General features: G+C 40.7%; 1 protein-coding gene and 1 long non-coding RNA gene across 15 annotated transcripts in view; one reads left to right on the top strand and one right to left on the bottom strand.

Annotated features, from left to right (window-relative positions):
• LOC138745103 (uncharacterized) overlaps positions 1-15,006 on the bottom strand; it is a 45,623-nt gene extending 30,617 nt beyond the window's left edge. The window contains exon 1 of the long non-coding RNA XR_011346030.1: positions 14,962-15,006. This is a non-coding gene — a long non-coding RNA (uncharacterized lncRNA). The remainder of the gene's footprint in view (positions 1-14,961) is intronic.
• Positions 1-17,193, top strand: part of cdh13 (cadherin 13, H-cadherin (heart)) — an 813,941-nt gene that overhangs the window by 372,575 nt on the left and 424,173 nt on the right. The window lies entirely within an intron of this gene.

Genomic DNA, 17,193 nt, shown 5'->3' with positions numbered 1-17,193 from the left:
GAAAATACTGGAGGAACTTCAGGCAGCATCTATGGGAAAATAACGGAATTCAGCTTTTTGGGCCAAAAACCCTTTATCAGGACTAACAATAAAAAGGTGTTGTAGGTGTTGGGGGAGGAGGAGTACCGGTGAATACAGGTGGGTGGGGGAAGAAATGAACAGAGCTAAGAGCTAATTGGATTTTGTTTTTTTATTTTGCTGAACAGTTTAGTTCTTTCTTACATTTAATTTTTAAAACATATCTCATGGGTTGAATTTCTCCATTACCTGGTCTGAGCCTTCATGATGCCCTATTTTATTCACACTAACTGTACTTTCCAATCATGTTGTTGAGCTTGTGACATTCTTTGAGCTCAATGGGTGCATCAATAAGTCAAACAAGTGGTGGATGCCACGAGATACCTGCTGCAACCCTGCTTGGATCATTGCTGTGCCGTGTTCTAGAAGAATAGGGATTTGATTTTGAGTCTCTTTAATGCATTGGTGAGACGTCATTTGAAGTATTGTGAGCAGTTTTGGGCTCCTCATTTAAGAAAGGATGTGCTGATGTTGGAGAGGGTTCAAAGGAGTTTCACTGGGATGATTCTGGGAATGAAAGGCTAATTGAATGAGGAACGTTTGACAGCTCTTGGCCTGCATTTGTTGAAATTTAGGAGAATAAAGGGGGATCTCATGTAACATTTTGAATGTTGAAAGGTTGTTTCCCATGCTGGGAGAGTGAATTCAGATTTATTGTCAGAGAACATGCATACAATCCTGAGATTCCTTTTTCCTGCGAGGACGGCGGAATTGGTAGTGCAAAAAAATAAACTATACACTGCCTAAGTATGTAGGCAAACAAAGAACTATGAACAGATAATGAATGTAAACAAATTGTGCAATACAGACAGAATTAAAAAATAAAGTGCACAAGAATCCTTAAATGAATCTCTGATTGACTGCTGTTGAAGAGTCTGATGGTGGAGGGGTAGTAGCTGTTCCGAAACCTGGTGGTGCGAGTCTTGTGGCACCGATACCTCTTTCCTGATGGCAGTAGAGAGAACAGAGCATATTCTGGGTGGTGAGGTTCTTTGATAATTGCTGCTGCTCTCCGATGGTAGCATTCCCTATAGATGTACTCAATAGTGGGGAGGGTTTTGCATGTGATGTTCTGGGCTGTGTCCACTATATTCTGGAGGGCTCTACGCTCAGGGATAATGGTGTCCCCACACCAGACCATGATGCAGCCAGTCAGCACACTTTCCACCGCACCTCTGTAGAAATTTGTCAGTGTTTCTGGTGAACCAAACCTCAGCACACTCGTAAAGAAGTAAAGGCACTGATGTGCTTTCTTCACGATGCCATTAATATGTTGGGTCCAGGGAAGATCCTCCAAGATAGTGACTCCCAAAAACTTAAATTTGCTCACCCTCTCCACCTCTGATCCCCTCATGATCACTGGATTATAAACCTCTGGTTTTCCTTTCCTGAAGTCAACAATCAGCTCCTTACTTTTGGTGACATTAAATACAAGGTTGTTGTTGGTGCACCATTCAGCCATATTTTCAAGCTCCATCCTGTATCCTTCCTTTATACAACCCACTACCATTGTTTCATCAGTAAATTTGTAGATGCTGTTATTGTCATACCAAGCCACACAGTTGTAGGTGTAAAGTGAGTAGAGCAGGGGGCTAAGAACACTGCCCTATGGTGCTCTGGTACTGATGGAGATTGTGGAGGAGATATTCTTTCCATTCTTCATTGATTGTGGTCTGGAGGTGAGAAAATCCATGATCCAATTACACAGTGGGGTGTTAACTCCCAAGTCTTGGAATTTGCTGATCAGTTCTAGACTTGGACAAGATGGCACAACTTCATGATTAAAGGGTGTCTGAAGGATGCATATGAATTTATTCAGCTAGAGGTTCGATCTTGTGTCTTATGAATAAATTGGATGAGAGAGGTCTGGAGTGTTATGGAATGGGGAAAGGTCAGTGGGACTAGCGAGATGATAGTAGGCATGGACTGGAGGGGCCAAATGGCATGTTTTCTGTGCTGTAGCATTCTATGGGTGCTAAATCTGTGGAATATGTTGTCACAGGCAGTGTGGAGTTTGTCATTGGGTTTAAGGAAGAGATTCTTGATTAGCCAGGGCATCCAAGGTTATGGGGAGAAGGCCAGGCAGTGGGGTTGAATGTGAAAATGGATCCGCTCATGATTAAATGGAGGGACAGACTTGATGGGCTGAGTTGTCTAATTCTGCTCCTGTGTCTTATGGTCCTTATGATTATTTAGTGACATTGTGGCAAGATAATTGTGCCATCAGGTGCTTCCATTGTCCAAAGCAAAAAGTGTTACCAACTTTTCAGGGTGAAAGTAATTTGATGCTATAAATATCCTGAAAAATAGGTTAATTCTGCTGCAGTCATAGAATAGAAGTAATTGCAGTTTTTAAAAATTCCTCTTGTCTTTAATTCCATGGGCCAGACAACACTGATGGTGACTCTGCCCTTATGGCAGGTAGAAAGCAGTTTTGTGTAGTATTACACAAATATTCTGTACGTTGCAGGACTAGATTAAAAAAATATAGCACAGACTAGAAGGGCTGAAGAGGCCTGTTTCTGCGCTGTAATGTTCTATAGTTCTACTTATATGGCAATAAAGGAATCTTATATTTTGAGTTTGTGAATGTTTGCAGCACGTTTGATGAATTCTCCACAGATTTGACTTGATGATCAAAATACGATGGATCAAGTACTCAAAAGCCCTTCATAGCATTGTGAGCAAGTCACCTAATGCTGCTGGAAAAGATGGGAGTGTAGTGGCTCACCTGCACGACTAGCGAACCGCCGCCAGCAGCCGCGGGTAAGTCCGCAGCCAGTGGCAGCTACAGAGATACTCAGAGCGTGACAAAGCTGCAGCCTGGAAGTTGATGTCACTTCCATCCTGCTGGGGTGCTGAGGACTCTGGGGCCGGGCAGGCCTATTTAAGCACCCAATTTGAAACCAGTAGTAACTCTGGAGCTCTGCAAGTCTCGGCATAGTTCTTTTGGTTTAGCGGCCTACTGGCCACATTAGTGACCCCAACAGTCCAACAGCATTTGGACCTGACACAAGCAGCTCCAACAGCATGGACAACATGAGCGACTCAACTTTTCAAGATGCAGTTTCGCTGAAATGTCTGACTTTCTGGACTGCTCAGCCCCTCGTCTGATAGAGGGGAGTTGTCGTGGGGAAATGGAGCCCCACCAGTGTCCAATGTAGGGCAGAATTAAAACAGCAGAAGTGAAATTTCTTAGAAGGAGTAATAGATTTGAAGACAACATTAAATGTATGAAGATATTGAAAACTTCTTGATTGGATGCTGAAAAATAGTGTAGAGGAATCAGTTGTCCTGCGATTTCCTTTTATCACATTACATTTTGATTCTTCTTTCTTTTCTTTCTTTGGCTTGGCTTCGCGGACGAAGATTTATGGAGGGGGTAAAAAGTCCACGTCAGCTGCAGGCTCGTTTGTGGCTGACCAGTCCGATGCGGGACAGGCAGACACGATTGCAGCGGTTGCAAGGGAAAATTGGTTGGTTGGGGTTGGGTGTTGGGTTTTTCCTCCTTTGCCTTTTGTCAGTGAGGTGGGCTCTGCGGTCTTCTTCAAAGGAGGCTGCTGCCCGCCAAACTGTGAGGCGCCAAGATGCACGGTTTGAGGCGTTTTCAGCCCACTGGCGGTGGTCAATGTGGCAGGCACCAAGAGATTTCTTTAGGCAGTCCTTGTACCTTTTCTTTGGTGCACCTCTGTCACGGTGGCCAGTGGAGAGCTCGCCATATAATACGATCTTGGGAAGGCGATGGTCCTCCATTCTGGAGACGTGACCCATCCAGCGCAGCTGGATCTTCAGCAGCGTGGACTCGATGCTGTCGACCTCTGCCATCTCGAGTACCTCGACGTTAGGGGTGTGAGCGCTCCAATGGATGTTGAGGATGGAGCGGAGACAACGCTGGTGGAAGCGTTCTAGGAGCCGTAGGTGGTGCCGGTAGAGGACCCATGATTCGGAGGCGAACAGGAGTGTGGGTATGACAACGGCTCTGTATACGCTTATCTTTGTGAGGTTTTTCAGTTGGTTGTTTTTCCAGACTCTTTTGTGTAGTCTTCCAAAGGCGCTATTTGCCTTGGCGAGTCTGTTGTCTATCTCATTGTCGATCCTTGCATCTGATGAAATGGTGCAGCCGAAATAGGTAAACTGGTTGACCGTTTTGAGTTTTGTGTGCCCGATGGAGATGTGGGGGGGCTGGTAGTCATGGTGGGGAGCTGGCTGATGGAGGACCTCAGTTTTCTTCAGGCTGACTTCCAGGCCAAACATTTTGGCAGTTTCCGCAAAGCAGGACGTCAAGCGCTGAAGAGCTGGCTCTGAATGGGCAACTAAAGCGGCATCATCTGCAAAGAGTAGTTCACGGACAAGTTTCTCTTGTGTCTTGGTGTGAGCTTGCAGGCGCCTCAGATTGAAGAGACTTGATTCTAGCCATCAAGTAAATATCATATTATTGCTTCTATCATTCAAGAAATTCTATAATTGTAGTATAATGGTGTTCTTCAAACTCAAACATTCATGAGAATATTGAGTAATGCTTAATACTTGTGGCTTTTCTTTATTGAACCATGGCAGAAGATGTGGCACATTTAATCAAAACACAGGCTATATAATTAGTTTAAATCAAATAAATTAAGTTGAATTGGAAGCGAGTATCACGTGATTTGAAAGTAGTTAGATAATGATTATATATTATATTCATATTCAAAGTGATTTTTTTAAACATATTTTAGGGATTTGTATTTAGAATAAAATCAAACCTAATCAAAATAGATCTGCTTCCCTAAAATGCTGTTTAGCAGATTCTCTATTTTGTAGACTGACACCTTCTGAACTGAAGTCAGGCACATCAGAATATGAAGACCTTGTACCACAAAAGTTTCATATCAGCTCTGAAGTCGCAAGAACTTCATGTATGTGTAATTTGGGAATTATTTTAAATTTAGCAGGCACAAAAGGGGAGGGTCAGGAAACATTGCAAGTAAAACGGTTAAGCAGATTAAATTTTAAAATATAGATTTTGTTAAATTTAGCCATGCAGCATGGTAACAGGTCCTTTCAACCATGGACCTGTGCAGCCCAGTTACACCCAATTGACTTACCAGCACCATACATTTTGAAGGGTGGGAGGAAACTGGATCACCTGGAGGAATCTCATGCAGACACAGGGAGAACATACAAATTCCTTACAGACAACTCCAGATTCAAACCCCAGTCGCTCCTGCAGTAACAGCGTCAACGCTAACTACTGTGCTAAACGTGCCACCCAAAGCACAGCTTCAGAATTTATTACTGTATCTTCTGTAAACAATGTGAAGAGACAAAAACAACCATTTTCAAATTTAGTAACAAATTTTTGCTTTAAATTTAATTGGTTGATTTAGAATTATGTACATATGGGGATGGTGCATACCCAAGGACAAATTAAATACATTAATTTGAATGCAGTGATTCATCTTATAACTAACATTTTTAGTTTACCCCTCTGTGTGATTAAATTTGTTTTGACTTTTTTGGTCATAGTGCAGAGTTGCCTAAAACTGTTATTGCTACAATCACAGATTTGATGACACGTAATAGTCCTTTCATAAAGGAGTACATTTTTCTCCCTGGTGTCAGGGATGAGTTCAACAAAGAAATGCTGTAACGTGAAACATAAATGCCTTTATGATTAATATCTTGTACTAATTGGACAATTTGAGCAAGGATATCTGATTGAACTTGGTTTGCAGTAAAACCAGTTGTGTAATTTGGCCTGTTCAGCTGTTGCTTCTGTTGTTCATTGGTACTGTTTCCTTATTGGAATTTTCTTCCTTGATCTTGTTGAAATCACCATAAACTGGGATTAATTCGACAATAGTTTTCCAATCTTCAAGACTCCTGTATTGCTAATCTAACTGCAGAAAGTACAGATTGGGATTGAATCGAACGTCAAATAACAGCTTTTAAAATCTTGAGTCTAACTTTGATTTCCTGTCCACACTGGAGTTTAAAAGTGCACAGGCCATGAAAATGCTGAACAACCAAAGCAACTACTCACACTAACCATCCGAGACTCTCGTATTACGAAGCAATATTTATTGATTTTCTTGTATGCATGAATACTTGTCCTGTGTATATATTAGTTTGCCTGTATGCATGTTATATCTGGTAGAGTGGCTGCGTTTTGCACCGAGGGCCAAAGAACTGTTTTGTTGGGTTGCATTTGTGCAATCAGATGACAAGAAACTTGACTTGAAAATGGGGATAAACTATTTACTGCAAAATAAACTTACACAGATTAATTCCAAAGTTCTGATGGTTAGGAGAATTTCCTCCCTTATACTGGTTTCTTTTCCAAAGCTGGCAAATTTCCATGAAAGAAATGCATTATATTAAAATAAATAAGAGTTAATAGATCTATGTTGAACGCATGAAAACGTTATCTTAACAACAGAGACTAGGAACATTTTCTTTAGCCAGAGAATGATAAATCTGTGGAATTCATTGCCACAAACATCTGTGGAGGACAAGTCATTGGACTAATAAATGTTTGATTTGTAAGGGTGCCAAAAGTTATGGAGAGAAGGCAGAAGAATGGGATTGAGAGGGAAAAATAAATCATCTATGATTGAATGGACCAATGCCATTCCTATATTTTATGTTAGAAAACCATAGAACATTACCACACAGAAACAGCTCCTACAGCCTTTCTAGTCTGTGCCAAACTTTTTTTTCCTGTCCTACTGACTTGCACCCAGTCCATATCCCTCCATAGCCCTCCCATCCATGTACCTGTCCAAATTCTTTTTAAATGTTAAACTTGAGCTTACATTCAACATTCAGCTGACAGCTCGTTCCACACTCCCACCACTCTGTGTGAAGACACTCCCCCTAAACTTTTCCCCTTTCACTCTCAACTCATGTCCTTTGGTTTGCATCTCACTTACCCTCAGTGGGAAAAGCCTATTTACTGTTTATTCCATTCAATTTTAAATCCCTTTATCAAATCTCCAGAGAATGCTCTAGGGCTGGGGTTCCCAACCTGGGATACATGTACCCCCAGTGGTACATTTGGGAGAACAGTTTACATGAGGGGTGTGTGGAGTCCTTCACAACGTTTATTGCCTTTCGCCTGCATTGAGTGTTGTACATGTCCTTCATGGTAGGAAGAGAGCCCCCAGTGATCTTTTCCGCTGACTTCAGGGGGTACATTGGGTCTGAGAGAATAACTACTACTGTACAATACATGGTATTGAAATCCATAGTCAGATTGCACAATGTTGTGTTTTTTTTAACCCTTAATAAAGTGGTACATGGGAACCTATAAAAATGCTCAAGGGGTACAGAGGAATAAAAAGGTTGGGAACCTCTGCTCTCGGGAATAAAGTCCTAACCTGCTTAACCTTTCCCTGTAACTCAGTTCCTGAAGTCCGGGCAACATCTTAGTAAATCTTCTTTGCACTCTTTCCATCTTATTGATAACTTTCCTGTAGTTTGGTGACCAAAACAGCAAACAATACTCCAAATTTGGCCTTACTAATGTCTTGTACAATTTTACAAGAACATCCCAGCTACTAAATAGTCTGATTTATGAAGACCAATATGCTAAAAGCTCTCTTTACAACTCTATCTACCATTTTCATGAAATTACGTATCTGTATTCCCAAGTCCCTCTGATCTACCGCACTCCTCAGTGCCCGACCATTCCCCGTGTGTATCCTTTCTTGGTTTGTCTTTCCAAAATGCAACACCTTACACTTGTCTGCATTAAATTCCATCTGCATTTTCAGCTCATTTTTCCAGCCTCTTCAGATCTCTCTGCAAGCTTTGAAAACCTTCTTTGCTGTCCACAACACCTCCAATCTTAGTATCACCTGCAATCTTGCTGATCCAGTTTACCACATTATTATCCAGGTCATTGATATGGATAACAAACAATAATGGTCCTAGTACAGTTCCCTGAAGCACACCCCCAATTACTGGCCTCCAGTCTGAAATGCTAATCATCTACCACTTCTCCCATCCAGCCATTGTTGAATCCAGTTTACTATTTCACCATGAACACCTAGTGTCTGAACCTTCCTGACTATCCTCCCATATAGGACCTTGACAAAGGCCTTACTAAAACCCATACAGACAACATCCACAGTCTTTCCTTCATCAATTTTCCTGGTAACCTTCTCAAAAAACACTACTAGTTTGGTTAAACATGGCCTACCATGCACAAAGCCATGTTGATTATCCCTAATCAGTCCCTAGCTATCCAAATAATTGGATATCTTATCTCTTAGAACACCTTCCAATACCTACTACTAATGTTAAGCTCACTGGTCTATAATTTCCTGCATTACTTTTCGAGCCTTTTTCAATCAACAAAACAACATGAGCTATCCTTCAGCACCACACTTCTGGCTAAGGACATTATAAATAGATCTGCCAGAGCCCCTGCAATTTCTACACTAGCCTCCCTCAAAGTCCAAAGGAATATCTTGTCAGGCCCTGGGGATTTATCATTCCTTCATTGCTTTAATACAGCAAGTACTTCCTCCTCTTTAATCTGTATAGGTTCCATGACCTCACTGTCGTCACCTTTATTTATCACTCAAACCATTGCTTGCTCAACAAAGATGAGCTAACATTTCTTCAGGTCCATGGAGCATATTTACAAAAATAAGTTAAATACAAAATATTAAGACATATACAGTAACAGTCCACTATTACTACTTGGTCTGGATAGCAATTCTGAGATCACAACCCTGGAGATTCTGTCCTTCAACGTAAAGCCTAACTTCCTGAACTCTCCTTGCAGGACCTCCTCACCCCTCCTATCCACATCATTGGTCCCTCTATTGACCACATCTGGCTGCTCACCCACCCTCCTGAGAATGCCATGAACTCGATCTGAGATATCTCAGATCCTGGCATCAGAGAGGCAACAAATCCTCCAGGATACTCAATCTCTTCCAAAGAACCTCTTCTCTGTCCCCTAACTATGAAATCCTCCATCACTTCAGGTCACCTCTTCTCCTCCCTTCCCTTCTTAGCCACAAGACCAGACTCCATGCCAGAGACCTGATCACCATGGCTTGACCCTGGTAGGTCATTCCCCCATAACAATATCCAAGATGGTATATTTGTTACTAAGGGGAATAGCCAGAGGGGTGCCCTGCACTTCCTGACTGTTCTCTTTCCCTTTACTGACTGTCACTCACTTACTCTTCTCCTGTCTCCTAGTTGTGAAGGTGTCCCTGTAACTCCTGTCTATTATTTCCTCTGTCTCCCAAATGATCTAGAGATCATCCAACTCCAATTTCTAACTTGGCTTGTCAGCAGCTGCAGCTGGATGCATTTCTCGCAGATTAAGTCATCATGGTCACTGCTGGCTTCTCTAACAACCCACTTTCTGCAAGAGGAGCCTTTCCCTGCCATTCCCACTGTTTATGACTAGAGGAAAAAAAAATATCTAAAACCTTCCCTTATCTGTGTCTACCTGCTGAATCCTTTTTGTTCCTCAAATATGGTGACCCTTTCTTACTTCAACTCCTGCTGCACCACCACCTCAGGTCAAATTAACCAAAGCCCCTCTGAGTAAAAGACTTCCACTCTGACTCAACCCATTCCAATGATAACTGTTTCACTACACAGCCCCTCACTTTTATGTTGAAGTTTTGGTCACCTGATCTCAATTGCCCCTCAACTGTTGAACTCAATTGCCCAATCAACTGTAATCAGATCTTTTTACATGTACATGGTCAGAAAATATGTACTTTTGCCTTTGGTATAAAGTAACATTTTAGCTGCATGACAAAATAGTAAGATTACTACTTCTATGGCAGATAGAATATATTTGCCCACTACTGGAAACACCCTCTGCACTTCCACTTTATCCAGGCCTTTCATTATTCATTAGGTTTCAATGAACTTCCCCTCACCCTTCTAAGCACCAGCAAGTATAGATGCAGACCCATCAAACAATCTTTAGACATTAGCCCTCTCATCCCAAGGACCTACTCCAGACCCTGTCCAATGCTAACTCAATAGGCTCCTGAGATATGGAACCCAAAACTGGTCACATTACTCCAAGTCTGGTCAGATATATTTGCATGCACAGCATAAAAATAACTGACATTTAGAGAGATGTATTTTTTAAATGTTCACTTTCAAATGCTATTGCAATATCTTTAAAATTAAGCTACAAATAGTCTGTTTGCTACCCATGTGCCACAGAGATTACTCCATAAAACATCTGAGTCATTTGGTGCTTTGTTTGTGTAGCAGAGAAAAGTTATGCAAAGTTACATCCATGTAAAGTTTTTCAATCGGGGACTTGTATCTCAGATTCAAATATCAGAGCCCATATGACATATGAACCCTGAGGTTCTTTTTCTTGTCGGCAGAATTTCTTTATAAAAGTTGGGCAAAAAAAACTGAACTCAGGAAAACATATGTGTACAAAAGAGAGAAATGTAAACATAGAAATAAATGTAAAGAGACTGACTGTTCAATACAGATAAAATATAAATCTTCAGTAATAAATAATGCACTCTTAAATGAGTCCCTGATTGAGTTTGTTGTGGAGATGGAGGGGGAGCAGCTGTTCCTGAACCTGGGGGTACGAATCTTCTGGCACCAGCTTCTGAACCTGGGGGTACGAATCTTCTGGCACCAGTTTCTGAACCTGGGGGTACGAATCTTCTGGCACCAGTTTCTGAACCTGGTGGTACGAATCTTCTGGCACCAGTTTCTGAACCTGGTCGTATGAATCTTCTGGCACCAGTATTCTTTCATGATTTACTTTGTACACTCTGGTTTTTTTAATGATGGGAAGTCTGATTGATGCTATGCTTTAACTACTAAATAACCTTGGTGATGGTGATTTATTGGCCTTCTTAAAAACATCAATGAATGCACTTCATGGTTTTATAATTGATCTGTTCATATCACAGTAGTCCAATAAATGAAAACTTTAACTTAGAAATCAATGAATCTCAATGTATATTAGCCATTCTCTTTACTGAACTAATTTGTGAAATGAAATAGATGTGGTGTAAGGAAGAATTGCACTTCATGATAACTTTCTAAAATCTTGTCTAAAGTTCTTTGGGGCCCCACTACCTTTTATTGTGTATGCTGTCACAACTGAAAGATTCCTTAGCTGAGAATGAATTCTCATGAGGAGTTACCTGTTGATTCAGCCATGTAGATCTATCAACCAGCATCCTACTGCTGATTCACAATGTGTGACAGTAATTTACACATTAAAGCACTAAGCTCCCATGGCAACACATAGTTAACGACTGAGGAAGATCCAATGGTGCAGTGGGTATTGTGTGCTTTGTTCTGAAAGTCTGGTATTGATCTGAATGAATGGAGCATTCACTCAGCAGAACATTGTTTTTTTGCTCATTGGTCTAAATTTCATATTTAGAACATGATTGGTAAAGTTGTTGATGCAAACAAGAATAATTCTGAGTAACTTAGATCCATGAATGAAATAACACTGCCCGTTTATCAGTGGAAAAATATGTGCCGCAAATCAGAAATAAAACACGAAAACGTGTGCTACTCAGAATGTCAGAGTGCATTTGTGGAATTGGAGATAATACTTCACCAAACATTGAGATTCCAACCATGAAAGTCGGCCCTGCTCAGAGTTAAACATAAATTTGGTCTTATCAATGATCTGACCTAAACATTGTAGGTCCAGATTTCAACTTGCAATACCAGAGAGATCCACATAATGCCAATTAATGAAGGGTATCAATGATAATGGCATTAAATCAAAGTTCAGATTTGTTGTCAGAGAACATTTATGACACCACGTACATAAACATACACGAACCACATTCATGAATGTACATGACACCATGTACATGAACGTACATGACACCACATATGTGAATGCACATGACACCACGTACATGAATGTACAGGACACCAGATACATGAATGCACATGACACCACGTACATGAATGTACATGACACCATGTACATGAACGTACATGACACCACATATATGAATGCACATGACACCACATACATGAACATACAGAACACCACATACTTGAATGCACACGACATCACGTACATGAATGTACATGAGACCATGTATATGAATGTACATGACACCACATACATGAATGCACATGACACCACATACAACTCTGAGGTTCTTTAATGAGCAGCATACATGGGTCATTTTCATTTTGGCAATCAGTGACTATTGGGCTACTATAGGGATCAGTACTGGTATCCCAAGCATTTACAGTCTAAATTAATAGCTAGGATGAGGGAACCAAATTTGGTGATGATACAAAGTGATGGCTCAGCAAGGGTAGGGAAAGAAAGAAACAGACTGAGAGAGCTAGAATTTGCCAGATGGAGTGTTATGTTGAAAAGTGTGAGGTTATCAACTTTGGATGGAAGAAAAGGAATTTTTTAAATATTTAGTGGAGTGAGATTACAACATGTTTTGGTGCTCAGGCAGTAAAACAAAATGTTGGCATTAAGATACAGCATGTAATGAGCACAAAGTCATGGGAAGGAAGGAAAACAAGCAGTGAGGTCATGGACCCGTTACAGATTAAAGAGGAGGAAGTGCTTGATGTCTTAAAGAGAATAAGGGTGGATAAATCCCCTGGGTCTGACAAGATAGTCCCCTGAACCTTGAAGGAGGCTAGTGTAGAAATTGCAGGGAGTCTGGCAGAAATATTTAAAATGTCCTTAGCCACACATCACTCATATTGTTCTGATGTTTAAAAAAGGCTCCAAAAGTAACCCAGGAAATTATAGGTCAGTGATCTTGTTGTCAGTAGTAGGTAAATTATTGGAAGGTGTTGTAAGATATCGGATGTAAAAGTATTTGGATAGCCAGGGACTGATTATGGATAGTCAACATGCCTTTGTGTGTGGTCAGTCACATTTGGCCAATCGTGTAGAGTTTTTGAGGTGGTTATCAGGAAAGTTGATGAAGAAAAGGCTGTTGATGTTTCTACATGGAGAGATCTTTGATAAGATTCCTCGTGGGAGGTTGGTCAAGAAGGTTCAGATGCTCATTTTTCATGGTGAAGTAGTGAACTGGATTTGACATTGACTATGCAGGAGAAGCCAGTGAGTGGTAGTGGATGATACTTCTCAGACTGGAGGCCTGTGACTAGTGATGTGCTTCAGGATCGGTGCTGAGACCATTGTTGTTTGTCATTTACATCAATGATCTGGATAAGAATGTGCTAAATTGGATGAAAAAATTTGCAGATGACACAAAGATTGAAGTTATTGTGGACAGCGAAGAAGGATTTTAAACCTTGCAGAGGGATCCAGACCAGCTGAAAAAAGGGGATGAAAAATAACAGATGGAATTTAATGCAGATAAGTGAGAGGTGTTGCATTTTGAAAGGACAAACCAAGAAACAAAATATACGGGGAATGGTCGGGTACTGAAGAGTGCGGTAGAACAGAAATATTTGGGAATAGATATGTAATTCCCAGATACGTAATTCACAGAGTTGTAAAAAGAGCTTTTGGCATATTGGTCTTCATAAATCAAAGTATTGAGTGTAGGAGTTGGAATATTATGGTAAAGTTGTACAAGACATTGATGAGGCCAAATATGGAGTATTATGTGCAGTTTTGGTCTCCTAAATGCAGGAAAGATATCAATAAGATTGAAAGACTTCAGACAAGATTTACTAGGACATTTCCCAAACTTCAGGAACTGAGTTTACAAGGAAAGGTTAAGCAGGTTAAGACTTTATTCCCTGGAGTGTAGAGGAATGAGAGGAGATTTGATAGAGATATTTAAAATTATGAGGGGGGGTGGACAGAGTAAATGTAGCTAGGCTTTTTCCACTGAGGGTAGGTGAGATACAAACCAGCGCACATGGTTAAGGGTGAAAGGGGAAAAGTTTAGGGAAACATTAGGACAAACTTCTTCACACAGAGAGTGTGGAACAAGGTGTCAGCTGTGTGGTGAATGTGGGCTCAAATGTAACATTAAAGAAGAATTTGGACAGATACATGGATAGGAGGAGTATGGAGGCTATGACTGGGTGCAGGACAGTGGGACGAGGCAGAATTTGGACAGATACATGGATAGGAGGAGTATGGAGGGCTATGACTGGGTGCAGGACAGTGGGATGAGGCAGAATTTGGACAGATACATGGATAGGAGGAGTATGGAGGGCTATGACTGGGTGCAGGACAGTGGGACAAGGCAGAATAATAGTTCTATGGTTTCAAAGCAAATTGAACTTTTGCCTTTATTGCAAAGAGGATAAAAGTAGGGAAAGTTTAAGACAACCCTACAGAGTACTGGTGAGGCCACACTTGGATAACTGCATAGAGTTTTTGACCCTTTTCACCATTTCAATAATAGACTACCTTTGCTATTTCTTCCTTCCAAATTGATCTTATTTACAAACTGTCGACTCACTCATTGCTTTTCTACAATTTAATATTATCAACAAACTTAGAAACACAGCACTTAGTCCCCTTCTCCAAGTCATTTCTGAATATTGTAAGTAATGGTGTGCCCAGCACTTATCCCTGTGACACACCATTAACTACTGATTGCCAATCCTAATTTTCTATCTTCTGTTGGTTAACTGATTCTCCATCATACTAATACATTAATTTTCATGTCATCTGCAAACTTACTAATCACGCCAACTACTTTATCATCTACTGTATATGAATGACTTGGATGACAATCAACCACAGACATAATATTGATCCCAGGGCATGTCACTAGTCACAGACCATCAATCTGGATAACAACCTTTCACTACCACTCTCTGCCTGTTACCATCAAGCCAATTTTTTAATTCAGTTGGCTCGTTCACCCTGGATCCCAAGTGATCTAACTTTCAGACTACCCTACCATGCAAGAGCTGTCAAAAGCTTTGCTAAAATCGACTTACATTTCTCAGTGTTCGATCTTCAGTATGAACTAAGCTGGTTAATCTGAGCCACAAGTGGAGAACAAAGTGCAGCTTGTTGTTGATCCATGAGTCCAGCAGAAAAGTGCACATGTATTGATATTTGGTACGAGAAAAATTGGCCTCAACTTTGGCGATTCATTGCAAACATTGACCTGACAGGTTGAATAGTTTGGTCTGTGCCACAAATTCTATTGTGATCTCTGCCTCTGCTCACCATTCCTTTCCCCCAGTTCAAGAGCACAGTAAATATTACTCTTCACTTCAACTTATTTATCTAGAATTGCTTTTTTATGCTGTACTGTGAAAGCTGCCAACTACATAAATGTACTGCAGCTGAAATCAGAGCCCATACAAAAATTGGGTTGTGAATTCAATTAAAATAAAGGCAACATGATGTATAACTGGAAAAGTAACCAAAAAGTTAAAGCGATGAATCCATTCATCTTCTTCCACCTTAGCTTTAAGGTTTGTGGATTATTTGCACTCATTTTGTTGGATGCAAGAGGTCACAATTCTCAATCTATTAACCATATAACCATAACCATATAACTGTTTACGGCGCAGAAACAGGCCATGTCGGCCCTTCAAGTCCACGCCGGTTCACTCGAACAACTCCACTAGCTTCCCCCTCCTGCTCTCTGTCCATAAGCCTCCAACCCCTCACATCCATGTACACAACCAACCTTCTCTTAAATGACAGAAGGGACCCTGCCGCAACTATCTCTTTTGGAAGATCATTCCATTCTGCCACCACTGAGTGAAAATGCATCCTTTAATATTTCACCTAAAGTTGAAAACTGATTTTTAAAAGAGCAATTTATTTTGTATTTTAAACATCTTTATGATCTTCATATTTTGCATAAAATTAATTTATAACCCAAATATGAAAAATAATGGAATGACACAATTGATGCCTCAATATCAGCAAAGAGAAATGCTTGATGTTTGACAATTTCTATTTTTTCAGATTTGTGGAATAGAGCAAAAACAAACTTAACAGACAAAGTAATTTTAAGAAGTTTTTGTTTACTTTCATTGCTATCAGAAGGTTAATTGATTGAAGGGTTGTTGTTTTAATTCTGATAAAAATCTGCCAAGAGGCAAAACATGCTGGAAATATTTTTTTCACCATGCAAATAAACATTGTGAGAAATATGGTACACAAACAAGATGTTTAGAAGACTGCATGGCCAGGGCAGGGTCAGAGAAAAGAAAAGTGGTGGCAATAAATTCAGTGGCAGATGAGAGATGAACTGGGAAGAGTCAAGTTGCTGTTGGGTACAGTATACAGACCAGTAGACTTATGTGTCTTCCTAGATCTAAAACCATCCTTTTTGGTTATATTTCTACAACACTTTCTGTTCGACATCCTCACTGTATCAGGCCTTTCTGGCCCACAAGCCTGTGCTGCCTGATTACACCCAGTTGACCTACAACCCCAGTACATTTTGAAGGGTGGGAGAAAACCGGAGCACCCAGAGGAATCCTGTGCAGACACGGGGAGAACATACAAACTCCTCAGAGACAGCCCCAGATTTGAACCCCAGTTGCTGGCACCTTACTGGTGATGTGCTAACTGTTACATTAACCTTGATGCCATTGATTAAGAATCCGAAGATTAAGAAAGTCAAGAAATTCAAGATACTTTGGGAATCAGTGTATGTTAGTTTATATTTCCCCTTTCAGCTCCAGAAGTAGATTTTGGTGTTTTGCACAGAATTTGCTGTGGCTTTCTCACCTCCAAGTCAGAAGCTTCCAGGGTTTGAGCAAAAGAGGAAACCTGAGCACTGCAGCTCTGGGTGTCAATCCAGGGCAAAGTGAGGGGAGTGCAGCAAAGCCGGTGAGATGTTAAACCAAGCTCCCATCTGCTCTTGCAGTGGGATCTAAATGATCCTATTGCGCCACTTTAGGAGAAGTAGAAAAAATAGCCACAATTCATTGTCATTCCCCTCATTATAAAAAAGTGAAACCTTTGTTAGCATTGCTGATGGCAGGAACTTGCAGTAAATGAATTGGCCGATTCTTGTATCACATCAGGTCACTATTACCTTGGAAATATCTGTATGCTATGTGATTTCCAGAAATGATTTTAACAAGTACTATTTCCCCACTTACTCCTTCAGTGTTGTTGCTCCTCTTGTCTTTAGTCATCACTCTCGATGGGGAATATCCCGATCTCAAGTTTATTGAAATATGTAACTTTATAGCGAA

This window comes from Narcine bancroftii, chromosome 10, assembly GCF_036971445.1.
Source record: "Narcine bancroftii isolate sNarBan1 chromosome 10, sNarBan1.hap1, whole genome shotgun sequence".
NCBI lineage: Eukaryota > Metazoa > Chordata > Chondrichthyes > Torpediniformes > Narcinidae > Narcine > Narcine bancroftii.
Note: the sequence above shows the minus strand (reverse complement) of the source record. Positions and strands in the feature narration are given on the sequence as shown.